Genomic DNA, 12,857 nt, shown 5'->3' with positions numbered 1-12,857 from the left:
TAATCCACCTGGGATTTATTATATAGGTATACCTCAGAGATTTGGCAGGTTCAGTTCCAGACCACCATAATAAAGTGAGTTACATGCATGTTTTGGTTTCCCAGTGCATGTATGCTATAGTCTTTTAAGTATGCAAAAGCATTATTTTTATTTTTAAATGTATATACCTCAATTAAAATGTGACACAGATGAAGCGAGTACACATTGTTGGAAACCTGGAACTGATAGACTTGCTTGACACAGGATTGCCACAAACCCTCAGTTTATTTAGAAAAAAAAAACCCCACAATATCTGCAAAATGGAATAAAGCAAAACTCAGTAAAAGGATATATACCCATAGTCTGATGTTTGGTAGGAGTTTAACTCTTCTTTACTAGACAGATAGGCAATTTTCCAGCACTAGTTGTTTCATTGCAATCCTTTATTTATTGAATTGAGATGTCAGTTTTATCATTTCTTCTTGGATTAAAAATTTTAACTGAGTGTCCTTCAGGTCCTTAAAGCAATTCTGAGAGTTTCAGAGATGTTTCTTGAATTTGACAGCATTGTCATGATGTCTATTGTTCTTTTTTACAGTGACTACTTTCAAAACACATTTTAAAGATATTTTGAGCTATTAGACTTTAACTATAACAAGAATATTTTTCATTGCTGTGTTAAGAAAGATATCAGTCCTAAGTCCTAGAAAAATACCATTTGTTAAAGAATTTTGTATCAAACTTTTATACATAGGTAACTCACTACCTTCACTTTATTCTCTGGTTTTGTACCTTATTTTTCTCTCTCATGTTTGAATATATGATTTTTAGAATCCCAAACTCCTTCCTAAATATCAAATGAAATCATTTTTTACTCCATACCATTCCCTGGAGACCCCTGTGGATTTTCACTCTCATAAATCTGAGGTAATTGAATTGATCGACCTTTTAGGTACAAGATCCTACTTTGCTTCCAAAATGTTAATACCCTATTGGTATACAAAAGGTAAGTACCATGGGATTTATTTACGGAACCTTGTGGGTTGTTATCTCTTTGTGAGACAGGTGGAGCTTAGTAGCCACAGAATGCAAAATCGAATCTTCCCTGCCCTGCATATGGCTCTAGAGTGTAGATGGTAGAATATAGTATATAGACTATATTTGAATCCAGCTTGCCACAGATTAGCAGAATGTCTTTGCACAGAGTATTTACCCTTTTTAACTTTTTTCGGTTTGCTTCCTCATCTGTAAAATTTGACCTCAAACACCTATGGTAAGAAGGAATACATGAGGGAATAACACAGTAAGTGCTCATGTCTGTTTAGCCGCTCTTATAGTCTAGGCCTGCACTGTCCAGTATAGAAGCCACTAGTGCAGATGGCTACTTAAATTTAAATTAAACATAAGTAAAGTTTATAATTCATTTCCCTAATCATATATCACATTTCAAGCATTCCAAAGCCTCCCATAGCTGGTGGCTACCACATTAGCACAGATATAAGCACACAAATCCTCCCAGAAATAGCTGCTGGACTATGCTGACTTTGAGTCCAAGTCCTTCCTTTCATCAATTAAAAAGTCATCTCAAAGAGAACCATCTCTGATAGGCTTCAAATGGTCACATGTTCCACCTAACCTCTCTCATGGCCCTTTCTACAGAAGGAATGGCATACACCAGAGGGCTGGGAAGGGAATTCTAGCCATGCCCCTTGGCCACATGTTGCAGTTGTGGGGTGCCACGGATATGGGCTGCATTAGCTGTCAGGAGGCACTGGAAGAGATGGATGTGGTGAGCTGCTTAGTTGTCTAATTTTTCTGAACTTAGAACATTTTCTTCACTGTCTGAATTGAAAGTGTGCTCCCATTTGTAAGGAGAAGGAGGAAGTGTATGGTTCCTACTGCTCCCCTGTTAATTTGAGGTCCTACTCCTTGCTTTAGCCCAGGAAGCCTCCCTAATTTCAGGCTGACAGGCTTGTTCCTGAAGCTGCGTGAGTGAACATCCTCACCCTCATTTGGTTGTGGTCATTTCTTTGCAGCCTTCTGTCCTATTGATAAATACAGTTTGGAATAAATCAAAATAGAACAAAGAAGTAAAGGAAGATAGTGTTTGTGAGGGTATCACATGAAGACCTTTTTTCTTATCTCACCAGATATTGAAATTAAATTAGATAAAGAAGGATTTATATTACCTTTTACAGTTGATGAAGATGGGCCCAAAGGTAAAGAAACTGCTGTTGTTTTTATGTTACAAGGCCTGTTGAGGTGAATAGAAAAGGATCATTTTCTTAAAAAGGTGAGAAAAATAGATGATTCCAGAAATTAAAAGTACATTTCAGGATATGTTTTTTGGAAATTCCTTGTAATATTTTATAAACAGGATCATTAATTAAGCCAAGTACTTTTTCAGTAGACTAAAGAGTAACACATTCATGATTCGTGTGAGAGTACTGGCCATTAGGAAAAGCCAAATCTTGAGTAAACTTTGGCCAGAAAAATAATATTTTGGATGGTTATAAAAACTAAGTTTATTTCTCTTTGAATTTTTTTTCAGAGTAGCACTATGCATCAATGGCCCCAAAAGAGTTTGTTTTAACAGCAAAAATTTACTAGGAAAAGAGGCTATTAAACAACGGCAACTCCATTTAATGGTTATCAAGTTGTCCAGGTATGGGTCCATTCCCTCCACCCCCCAAAGTAATCCCTAATTCATACTTGCTTTTTCCAGGGTCCTAAGTAGTCTGCTAGCCCAGTGGACTGAGAAACTTATTAAATTATTGGAATATCTGTTTTAATTTCCTCCTGATGTAAGTGTAAGAATAGACAAGATGACAAGATGACTCACTAAAACCATTATCTTCATCACTCCCTAATACCTAAGACCTTATTGTTTCCTTTGTAAGTTACTTAATAAGGCATTATGATGATGAGTGACTAGAATGTAGATGAGTTTCCCAAGTTCTCTAAGGTATTGGTGCTAGTCTGCTCCCTGGTTTCCTCTCTGGCTTACTCTTGTCCAGTTCATCTTGCACATCCCAGATTAATCTTCTGAAAACCCTCAGCGTGCCAGCCTGTGATCAGAAACGTTTTTTCTTTCCTGCTCACACGATACAGTAGAACCTCCTCTGCTCTGACTTTTGGGACCCCCTGAGGCTGCACCTTGTTGCCTGGCTCCAAGCTGGTGGTCTCTTCCCTCCCACCTAACCCACTCCATTATCTCTCACCTTGCCCCTTTGCCCAGGTGCCCCCTCTCCCTCCAGACAGCATCTCCCCGTGACTAAATTCTGTCCACTCAGCAGCACCCCACTCAGGTCTCTTCTTTCCCCACAATCTAAAACCCTGACCCCCTCTGAGGGCTGGAACTCTGATTTTCTTCACACACTCTGCTCTGGCTTGTTGTGTACTTCTAGTATTGATTGTGTCTTTGAGGACAGGAATCATGTTTGATACTTCTTTAAATATCCCTCTTATTTAACCAACAAATATTTATTGAGCTCTTATTATGCGCTAGGCATTGTTCTGGGCTCTGGGAGTACCTGAGTAAGATAGCTGTGACTTTGCCCTCAAGGAGCTTCCATTCTTATGTGTGCGCGACTGCTGAGAGCCACAGTGTTGCTTTAAGACCTCCAGCTGCTGGGGTAATGGGACTCCCCTCCTTGCTGAACGCAGTCGCCCTTGTTTGTGGATATAATCAGCCATAGCTGCAACCAACTGCCTAATGGTCTAAAGCCACCTACAGAATGCCCTCACACTGGCAGGCCAGGGCTTGCATCATCCAATGACTCAGCACCAACTGGACGGTGATTAACCATCGCATGACCCCATCATGCTGTAACTTTTTAGATCTGTTTATCTTTAATTTTTAAGGTTTTTTAAACTTTAGCATAGGTTATTGAAACTCTATGAGTTCTAGAGCTCCAAGTTCAGTTTTAAATTTTATGCTTCTTTGCAGAGAAGGAATGGGACAAATAAAAGCAAATGAAAGATTGACCAGGAGAGAGCTGCAATTGATTCGGATGCGTTCATATACCCAAGTGAATTGCCGCTCACCTGGGGGCCAGGCCAAAAGGATTCTCACATCTCTTGGAAACCTGTGAAGTGGTCTCACTTACAGTTCTTAGAGCAGTTCATGGCTTTGGGCCTGAGCCCCATTCTGGATCATGCTATGCCTCAGAAACCTATCCACAGTCCCTATTCACTACCAAGTCCAAGCCCAGTGTCACTTCTGCCTTCTGTGAGCTCTCTTGCCCCTCCCTGCCCCACCCTATACCCCCCACCCCGCTCACCCCACTCCTCTCCCCATAACAACAACCTCCTCCATCATCATGAGACATTCATTGCATTTGGTGAATACATCTCTGAGCACCGCTGCACCTCACGGCCAATGGTCCACACCATAGCCCACACTCTCCTACAGTCCACCCAGTGGGCCATGGGAGGACATACAATATCCAGTAACTGTCCCTGCAGCAACACCCAGGACAACTCCAAGCCACCATGGCCACTTTCTCCACTCCAATGCCACATTTTCTTCTATTACTAATCACTATAGTTCATGAATAGAATATCGTTAAGTCCACTCCAATCCATACTCTATTCCTCCATCCTGTGGATCTTAGAATGGTTGTGTCCATGTGTAAGGAGGTGTAGGAGGAGCACAGACTGGATTGCTGGGTCATACTTCTAGGGGTGCCATAATTCTAGGGTTCCCTACTGCTAGGTGTGCTGTACTTCTAGGGGTGTCATACTTCTAGGGTGCTCTACTTGTAGGGGTGCCACTGTAAACGTGTGGTTATTGTTTTTGTTAATTAGCATCAAGGACTTGGTACTGAAAAACCTCTGCCTGAGTCAACGACCTGCAGGCAAGAAGCAACGAGAGGGGGCTCGTTGGTCCGGGCCTGAGAGCAACCCCTCTCCTGCCTGCCTGTCCACCTGCACTCCCTGCTGCCTTCCCCTTCTGAAAGTTGCACAGCCCTTGTCCTCCCGTTCTGCCACCTGCACATCAATGGGCTCGGCCTCAGGGTCACCACAGATGCTCTTCCCTCTGCCTGGAATGACCGACTGTTCCCCAGATTTCACAAGTCTTGCCCCTCATTATCATTTATGTTTCAAGCCAGTCTTCCTAGAGCCGCCCTGGTTAAAGTATTCCCAAGGCCTGTTTAGTTCCCCTTTTCCTTTTTACTGATACACACACACACATTCGAGGCTTTAGAATTAAGTGAATTTTCGACAAAAGGAACACACCTCTTGAACCAGCATCTGACTCAAGAAACAGCAGAGTGCTGCGGAACAGCTCAGTTTTGCCAGATACCACTTGGCTGGATTTGATTCGTGCCGCACCTGCCAGTACCGTGAGCGGTGGCCCCTCTTGCTGACCGAGGCGCTGAAAACTAACTCGTTGTACGTTGACACGATGCTGCTGCGGATACAGAGTTAATATAAGAAGGCAATGAATTCCACCTGTGCCTTCCACTACTGTTCCGCAGCTCCTGGAGGGTTTCAGATGCCGCGCTGGGGTGGCCTGCACTTCTCCTGGACAGCCCGCTTGGAAGCTTCCGGGAGCGCAAGGGCAAGGGCAAGGGCAAGCCGGCGCAGGCCTCCAGTCCAGCAGATGGCTCCTCGCGTCCCAAGTGGGCGCTCCAGGTTCACGCAAGGAGACGGGAGGGCACGGTCCCATTCCCATCCCGGCAGCGCCCTCCGCCCTGCGCCCCTGGCCCTGCGCCCCAGCCCTGCGCCCCCCGCCCAGCTTTGTGACGCGAGGCTGCGGTTTCCCGGCAACTGCCGAACACGGGCGCCGGGCAGCCAGGCAGGCGGACTCGGGCGGGGCCCCTGGCGGGGTGGGACCGATCTGGCCTCGGCGGAAAAGGTGGACGCGGGCGGCCTGGAGCACAAGGAGGAGATCACCGCCGCCACGCTGCGGGGCAAGCCCCGGCCGCCGCCCATCTCGGCGCTGTCCGCCTTCAGCTACGTCCCGCCATGGCGCCTGGACCCCAAGGAGCGCAGCTACTTCTCCCGCCAGGCCCGGGTGAGGCGGGAGGGGCGGCATCGCGCGGCGGGGGTGAGGCGGGGCTGGGGGCAGGGGTCCCCTGCCAGGGAGGGACTGGGGCGGGGTTGTGCCACCCGGAGCGGGGACTGGAGACCCAGCGGCACCGCGTGGAAGGGGTCTGGGGGCCAGGCAGGGCTTGGGGGTGGGGCCCGGGCAGGGTGGGGGATGCTCTGTGGGGGTGGGAGCAGGACATCATAGTGGGAAAGGGCTACCGGGAAGGTCGAGTGGCGGGGGGGGGGGGGGGAATATTCACCAGGGAGGAAGACTCGGAAGACTCGATGGGGCGCCCTGGGGTGGAGGGGGCAGGTGCTGCTCTCGGTGGGGTCGGTGAGATGGGTGCCTGGACCGGAAAGAGAAGAGCTTTTAGTACTGCGAGACACAGACCACCGCCCCCCCCCGACCCCGCCCCGGAGCTGGAGGGGCCTCGCGGCCATCCAAGGGCACACAGACAGTCTAGAACGGGGGCCTCGAGGGTATCCAGTGTGTGGGGTGCGGCCCCCTGAGCAGTATGTGCGGTGGTTCCCAAGGCCGTGAATAAGCAGCCAGACAAATGGACGGTCCTGGGCCCCGGGAACCCTCTGGCAGCCTTCCCACCCACCAAGGAGAACCAGAAATACACCTGCACCATCTGGCCTGGCCCCTCTGGGAAGGTGTGCATGGTGGGAAGAGCTGGAGGGTCTGAGCAGCTGAAGGCCACAAGAGAGGGCAGAAGGAAGGAAGAGAAGGGTGTCCAGAGTTGTCCAGGTCACCCATTACTTTCTTTTCAACATTGTTTCTGTCAGTCCCCAGGGAGTTCCACAGAGCATCTGATTAGATAAAAGCCTTCCTTGGGGACCCTCAGCCTGGTGGACACCTGGGCACCTGGACTATCCCTCAGCCCTCTTGGAGGAATGGGACTGCCAGAAGAGGGACACCTCACTTTTCTCAGGCTGCTGTCACAAGTGCCATGAACTAGGTGGCTAAAAAACACCAGGAACTGCTCTCTCAGCCCTGCAGGCTGAAGCCACAGCTGCGTGGGCCATGCTGGTAGGTCAGTCCTGGCCCCTGGGGCGCCTCTCCCTTGGCCAGCAAGCCTTGGGTTTTCCGTGTCTCCTCAGTCACCCTATGGCCTGCTCTGTCTCTCTTCCCATGGCGCCCTCCCCTTCTGTCTGTGCCCACACCCCCCTTCTAAAGACACAAGCCATCCTGGACTAAGGGTCCACCCACTGCAGTCGGCCTCATTCAGTTTAAATGATTCTGCTTGCAATAACGCTTTTGCAAAAAGTTTGTGTTCCCAGGTACCTGGGATTAGGACTTCAGGGTATCTTTTTTGGGTACACAGCTCAACCCATAACGTGGATCGCAGATTCCCTTGGAAAGGAAGTTAATGGTGTATAAAATAATCCCACAAAATGCCTCCTTCCTCTTCTCCTAGCCACCCACAATTAGTGGTGCCCAGGTAAGTCCCCAGTTCAGGTCAACTCTCGCTGGAGTACTGGTGGGAGGCCTATTGAGTCTCATGAGCTTCACTTCACACACAGAAGCGTACTTTCCAGTTGAAGCAACCATGGCCCTCAGCCTGCCCCCCGGGATGTCTCTTGAATCTGAGGTACCCCTCTGCCTGGCTTCTAGCGTGTGGAAGGACTGGATGGAGGAAGGGGATTTCCGGGGCCATCTGACAAGGTACCTGACTCTGCTGGCCATTAAAACAGGAGGGGGGTGGAACAGAAGGGTTCCCAACCTTCTGCCAACATACACCTCATCTGTTTTCTTCCTGTCAGCAATAGGTTTTGAACAACTGTAAATAGTTTCACTTATTAAGTGGGGTTTACATTTTGAGTCTACGGTACCTATGACACTGCCAGTGAGTTGATGGCCATCATGAGATAATAGTCAAAAAGTCAGGATCTTGGTGTATGAAGTTGTTCAATGCTTCTTTATCGAGAGAATATAAAATTCATCTGGATTCTCAGAATAACAAAGAGAGTTCACGCTACACCATTTTGTTTGTTCCTTTGAGGAGTCTCTTTCCATACCACCCTAAGGTGGCCTGTAGACTGCTCCTCAATGGGGTGTCACTGATGGAAGGTACCACTGAGGACTGCACAGTGGGGCTTGTGGCTTCTGAAGCTCGAATGTGGTGGAAAGCAGAGCAGAACCCCTGCCCCCTGTGGGCCAGGCCCAAGAGGGAGAAGGGCAGAGTGAGCCTGAAGACTCAGTTTCTCCTTCCTGAATTTGGTGGTCTGAATTTGGCAGCCTTCCATGTTTGACTGAACAAGGGCCGGATAGGGGCCCCGAGGTAGGAAGTGACTGGGGCTCTGTCCCTTGGAGGGAAATCTGGAATAAGCCATAAGCACGCCTTTCTATATTGGCAAACTAAGACCTGGCCCCTGCCTGTTTTGACAAAGTTTTATTAGAACACAGCCACACCCATTCATTTCTCTATTGTCTCTGTCTAGGATGTTGGGGTTGAGTGATAGTGACAGACCCCACAGGGCCAGGAGAGTTCCCACCTGGCCCTGCACAGACAAAGTCACTGACTCCTGCTCGAATGCCTTACTGCCCCCTGGAAAATGGGAATTGTCTTTTGAATACATTCATTCAAATGGGATTTTGTGTTTAAAGCATTTCAGGGCAGTTTTGATTAGCTGAGGTTACAGGCAAATTCAAGTCCTGGGGCTTTGTACATGCCAAAAGGAAATGATGCAACCAAAATAAATATTAATTAAAATCTGAAGAAAAGAGCCTTAAAAGCAGCAAGAACAGCAAAAAGCATTTCAAATTCTATTTGAACCAATGTTCACACCATAATATTGGGGGATTATGGGCACTGGTATCTGATCAACTCCAGGGCTCCAGGTGCAGTTCCTCTGACCTTGGGATCATTGGTCATAAAGAGGGTGAATTCCGTACTACAGGTTTGCTGAAGGACTGAACTGCCCCAAAATTCACTGCAAGTTATTTCAGGCCTTACCAAAACTGATCAGATTACTTCCTAAGTCAATTTCCTTGGAGCACAGTTAACAGTAGTCAGTGTGTTGGTTAGCAGCCCTGGGTGAGGAGCCCCAAGTGGAAGTATCAGCTCTATGGTGACTAGCGGTGGAGCCTTCACAAGTCACAGCCTCTCTGTCTCACTTTGCCATTCTAGGACAGATCAAACAGAACCGACCTAATGGACCACTTATGAGAATGAATGTAATTAGCATGCATACAGTGGCTCACAGTAAGCCCTGGGTCAGTGGAGCTCTAATTACTGTTTTGTTTTTATTTTTTAATTTTTAATTACCTTTTTTTAAAATTAATAGATCACACAAAACATTACATTAAAAAACATAAGAGGTTCCCATATACCCCACTCCCCACCACCCACCCCAATCATTTTTTAGTTGTATTTTTTGAAGATACATAGATCACAAAAAATGTTACATTCAAAAAATATACGAATTTCCCATATATCCCCACCCCCTCACTCCACTCCTCCCATATCAACAACCTCTTTCATTAGTGTGCCACATTTATTGTATTTGTTGAATACATTTTGGAGCACTGCTGCACCCCATAGACTGTAATTGGCTTTGGCTAGTGATGGTCAGTGCCCTTTTGCTAAGGATTGGGTCCCCAGGGCCAAGCCTTTACTTCCTGATCTGGTCACTGTCAGAGATGCACATGATAGAACCTTCAACCTGGGGGCTTAAATGAGTGTTTCTGGGGCATTGTCAGACCAGCCCTGGCAAACTGAGACAGTGGCTAAAAGTAAAGATAGACTTCCTGTCCCAAGGGGTGTGTGTGTGTGTGTGTGTGTGTGTCTGTGTGTGTGTGTGTCTGTGTGTGTGTGGGTGTGTGTGTGGCAGGGAGGTTCTGCTCAGTCCAGTCTCAGGAGCCGAGGTGGAGGGACGGCCACCACTCAGGCTGTTGTCCTTTCAGTGTGAAGTCTCTGGAGCTCCTGGCCATGGGTGCTTACATGCTTCTGCCTGAAGAGTCGCACCTGGCTCTTTGGTCACATGCAAGCACCTAGCAGAGGAGCAGGGACAGTTACTCCTGTGGGTGGCTGGGAGAGCAGGAGAATTGGCTATTGGTGCCGTCTACCACTCAGCTGATCCTGAAGAGCCCTCTGGGGTTGGGCCTCTGGCTCCATTTCCCACTGTTGGAAAGCCCTTGCTTCTCTTACCAAGTGCCATTTCTCAGCCAGCAGCTCTACCGGCAGGAGCAAGGTCTCCTCCAATGTCACGTCCATTTCCTATCCGCAGCCCCACCGACCTCAACAACCCTATTTCTGTGTCACCATCCACTTTGTTCACACATCAGCTATTTCATGAGAAAAAACTGATGGTAGGCAACAAGAGCCAAACCAGTATCAGGAAACACTGAATTCCAACAATACCCAAAACACAAAGGGCCAAATGGACATCAAGACAGAAAGGTAAATGGGGTTTGCTTTGCTTTGTGTTTTAAAAGCAACATCATATATATATATATATATATATATATATATATATGGCTGACAGGGAGCTGTACAGAACATATGTCCAGGGTGCATGGTAATGTTTGGATATACTCATACTGACAACAATTAAAAACCACAGCAGGGGGGGTACTGGGTTCCTGGCCAGTGGTGCTCTGTCGTGGTCCCTAGCGGAGCAGCGACAGTCTACCAGGTGCAGCGGCGGGGACCAGGAGGGACTGAGGGTTCAACAGTGAGCCCCTGACACTAATGACTATGCTTGTGAGCTGATAAGCCTAAAATAAGAACAAGGCCTAGAGCAGCATTGTGCCTGGGAATTTCCTCCTGTCAGCCTTCATATTACTCAAATGTGGCCAGTCTCGAAGCCTAACTCAGCATCTAAATGCAATGCCTTCCCCCCAGCATGGGACATGACACCCGGGGATGAGTGTCCCTGGCACCGAGGGACCACTATCAACTACCAACTGATGATGCAACTGGAAAATGACCTTATATGGAAGGTTTAACGCGGATCAGCGGAATATCCCTGTCTACATAAAATAACATGACTTTAAAATGCTGTTTGACCTAATGTAAGGGGGAAATGGAAAGGAGAAAAGAGTTTATATGGCTACGAGTCTCTAAAAAAGAGTCTGGAGGCTGTCAGAAGGATTGCCCTTATGCACAACTGAGCAGAGTCTGAGAGACAGATAAAGCAGATACAACCCCCAGGTATTGGTTCCTTTGAGGGTTAAAGAGACCCATGGGAGTTATGGTTATGGCAGATGGGGTTAACTACCAGGTCAGATGGCCCCTCTTTGGAACTGGTGTTTATGTGTGATGAATCTGGACTCAGATGGGATCTTCCTTCATAAGACTTTCATGCTAATGTGCTGGAGTTGCAGTTAGGGTTGGGGTTTAAGATATATTTAGGGGATTTGAATCTCTGGACTGACAAATGTGATAACCAGGTCCTGAGCCTCAACAGACTCCAGCACCTACAATCTGATTTATTGGACTCACCACACTCAGCTAAGATGGAGTTGAAGAAGGACAACCACCACACCATGGAGACTAGAGTGATTACAACTGAAAGTGGGAGGATTGCATCCAGCATCCATGTGGAATCTGAGCCTCCTCTTGACATAGAGGTGCAATGGACACAACCAATCCAATGTCCACATAGAAAAGGTGGCATTGGATTGGGAAAAGTGGACATGGTGGCTGATGGGTATGGGGAAAGGCAGGAAGAGATGAGAGGTGGAGGCATCTTTGGGACATGGAGCTGCCCTGGATGGTGCTTCAGGGGCAATCACCGGACATTGTAAATCCTCACAGGGCCCACTGCATGGAATGGGGGAGAGTATGGGCCATGATGTGGACCATTGACCATGAGGTGCAGAGGTGCCCAAAGATGTACTTACCAAATGCAATGGATGTGTCATGATGATGAGAATGAGTGTTGCTGGGGGGGGGGGGGAGAGGTAGGGTGGGGTTGGTGGGGTTGAATGGGACCTCATATATATTTTTTTTAATGTAATATTATTACAAATCAATAAAAAAAGCGCAACATCCTGTGTGAAACAAGAAATCCCTTGAGAAATGGTAATAATGAAATACCAATAAACCCAGAAGCTCCGTTTTGTGGTAGCATCTAAATCTGGATTGGTTTTATTAACGACATTCTGCTTCAATCCATAAAGTAGTGAAAGAAAAAAAAGAGGAAAGAAGAAAAACTGATGAAACAAATCAAGGAAAAGCAGATTTTTCAGTTTGATTAGTTGTTGGAAATGGATAGCCATGTTACTAACTGAGGCTGGCTGGTGATGAATATTATTTTCTTTATTTTTCTGTGATAAAAAAATTCATTTTGTTCTGCAGAAGTTCTGAATATGCGAAATCCCTACAAAGAAAAGCTGTCTGAGATTCTGATAACATCCACCAACATTGCTAAGGAAGGTTATTCTGAGCTATGATAGGCTCCTGGTAACTAATCCAGGGCTTGGGAGGCAGACATTGCTGCTTTCTCATCATTCTTACTTTAAAGCGAGTTTTAAAACTGATTAGAAGGATGAGAAATGAGCATTTTTCTGTCTTTATGCATATCATACTCTATTCTGGTTTTCTCCAGCTTAGGGAACAAAATAAATTGCCATTTGCTCTCACATTCAGTGCAGGGTGGTTGCATGTTCTGTTCTTGAGTCCGTTCTTCCCCTTTAGGATCTTCCCCTCAGAATAAGAACCCTAGGGACTTACTCAGCTCAGAAGGGTCAGAGGAAATCCAAGTCTAGCCTTTTCCATGAGGATCTTCTGTTTCCCTGTTCTCCTGCTGTTAGTGCTGCCCCCTGCTGGCTGACTTGCTGCCCTATCCACTTTGGTACCAGCCTTTCAGGTGTGAGAGAGGATGGTGCCTCC

At 47.1% G+C, this 12,857-nt stretch overlaps 1 long non-coding RNA gene across 2 annotated transcripts; it reads right to left on the bottom strand.

Moving 5' to 3' along the window:
* Positions 1 to 1,996: 1,996 nt before the first annotated feature.
* Positions 1,997 to 5,628, bottom strand: LOC131275251 (uncharacterized). 2 transcript variants are annotated; one of them, XR_009182655.2, is made up of 3 exons: positions 5,221 to 5,628; positions 2,169 to 2,233; positions 1,997 to 2,024 (listed from the first exon to the last, which is right to left on the bottom strand). It is a non-coding gene; the product is annotated as an uncharacterized lncRNA (long non-coding RNA). The 2 variants fall into 2 exon arrangements; XR_011647133.1 differs by having other exon boundaries at positions 5,437 to 5,628.
* Positions 5,629 to 12,857: the final 7,229 nt, after the last annotated feature.

This window comes from Dasypus novemcinctus, chromosome 22 (genome assembly GCF_030445035.2).
Source record: "Dasypus novemcinctus isolate mDasNov1 chromosome 22, mDasNov1.1.hap2, whole genome shotgun sequence".
In the NCBI taxonomy this organism is placed as follows: domain Eukaryota; kingdom Metazoa; phylum Chordata; class Mammalia; order Cingulata; family Dasypodidae; genus Dasypus; species Dasypus novemcinctus.
This window is presented reverse-complemented; position numbering and strand designations above follow the sequence as displayed.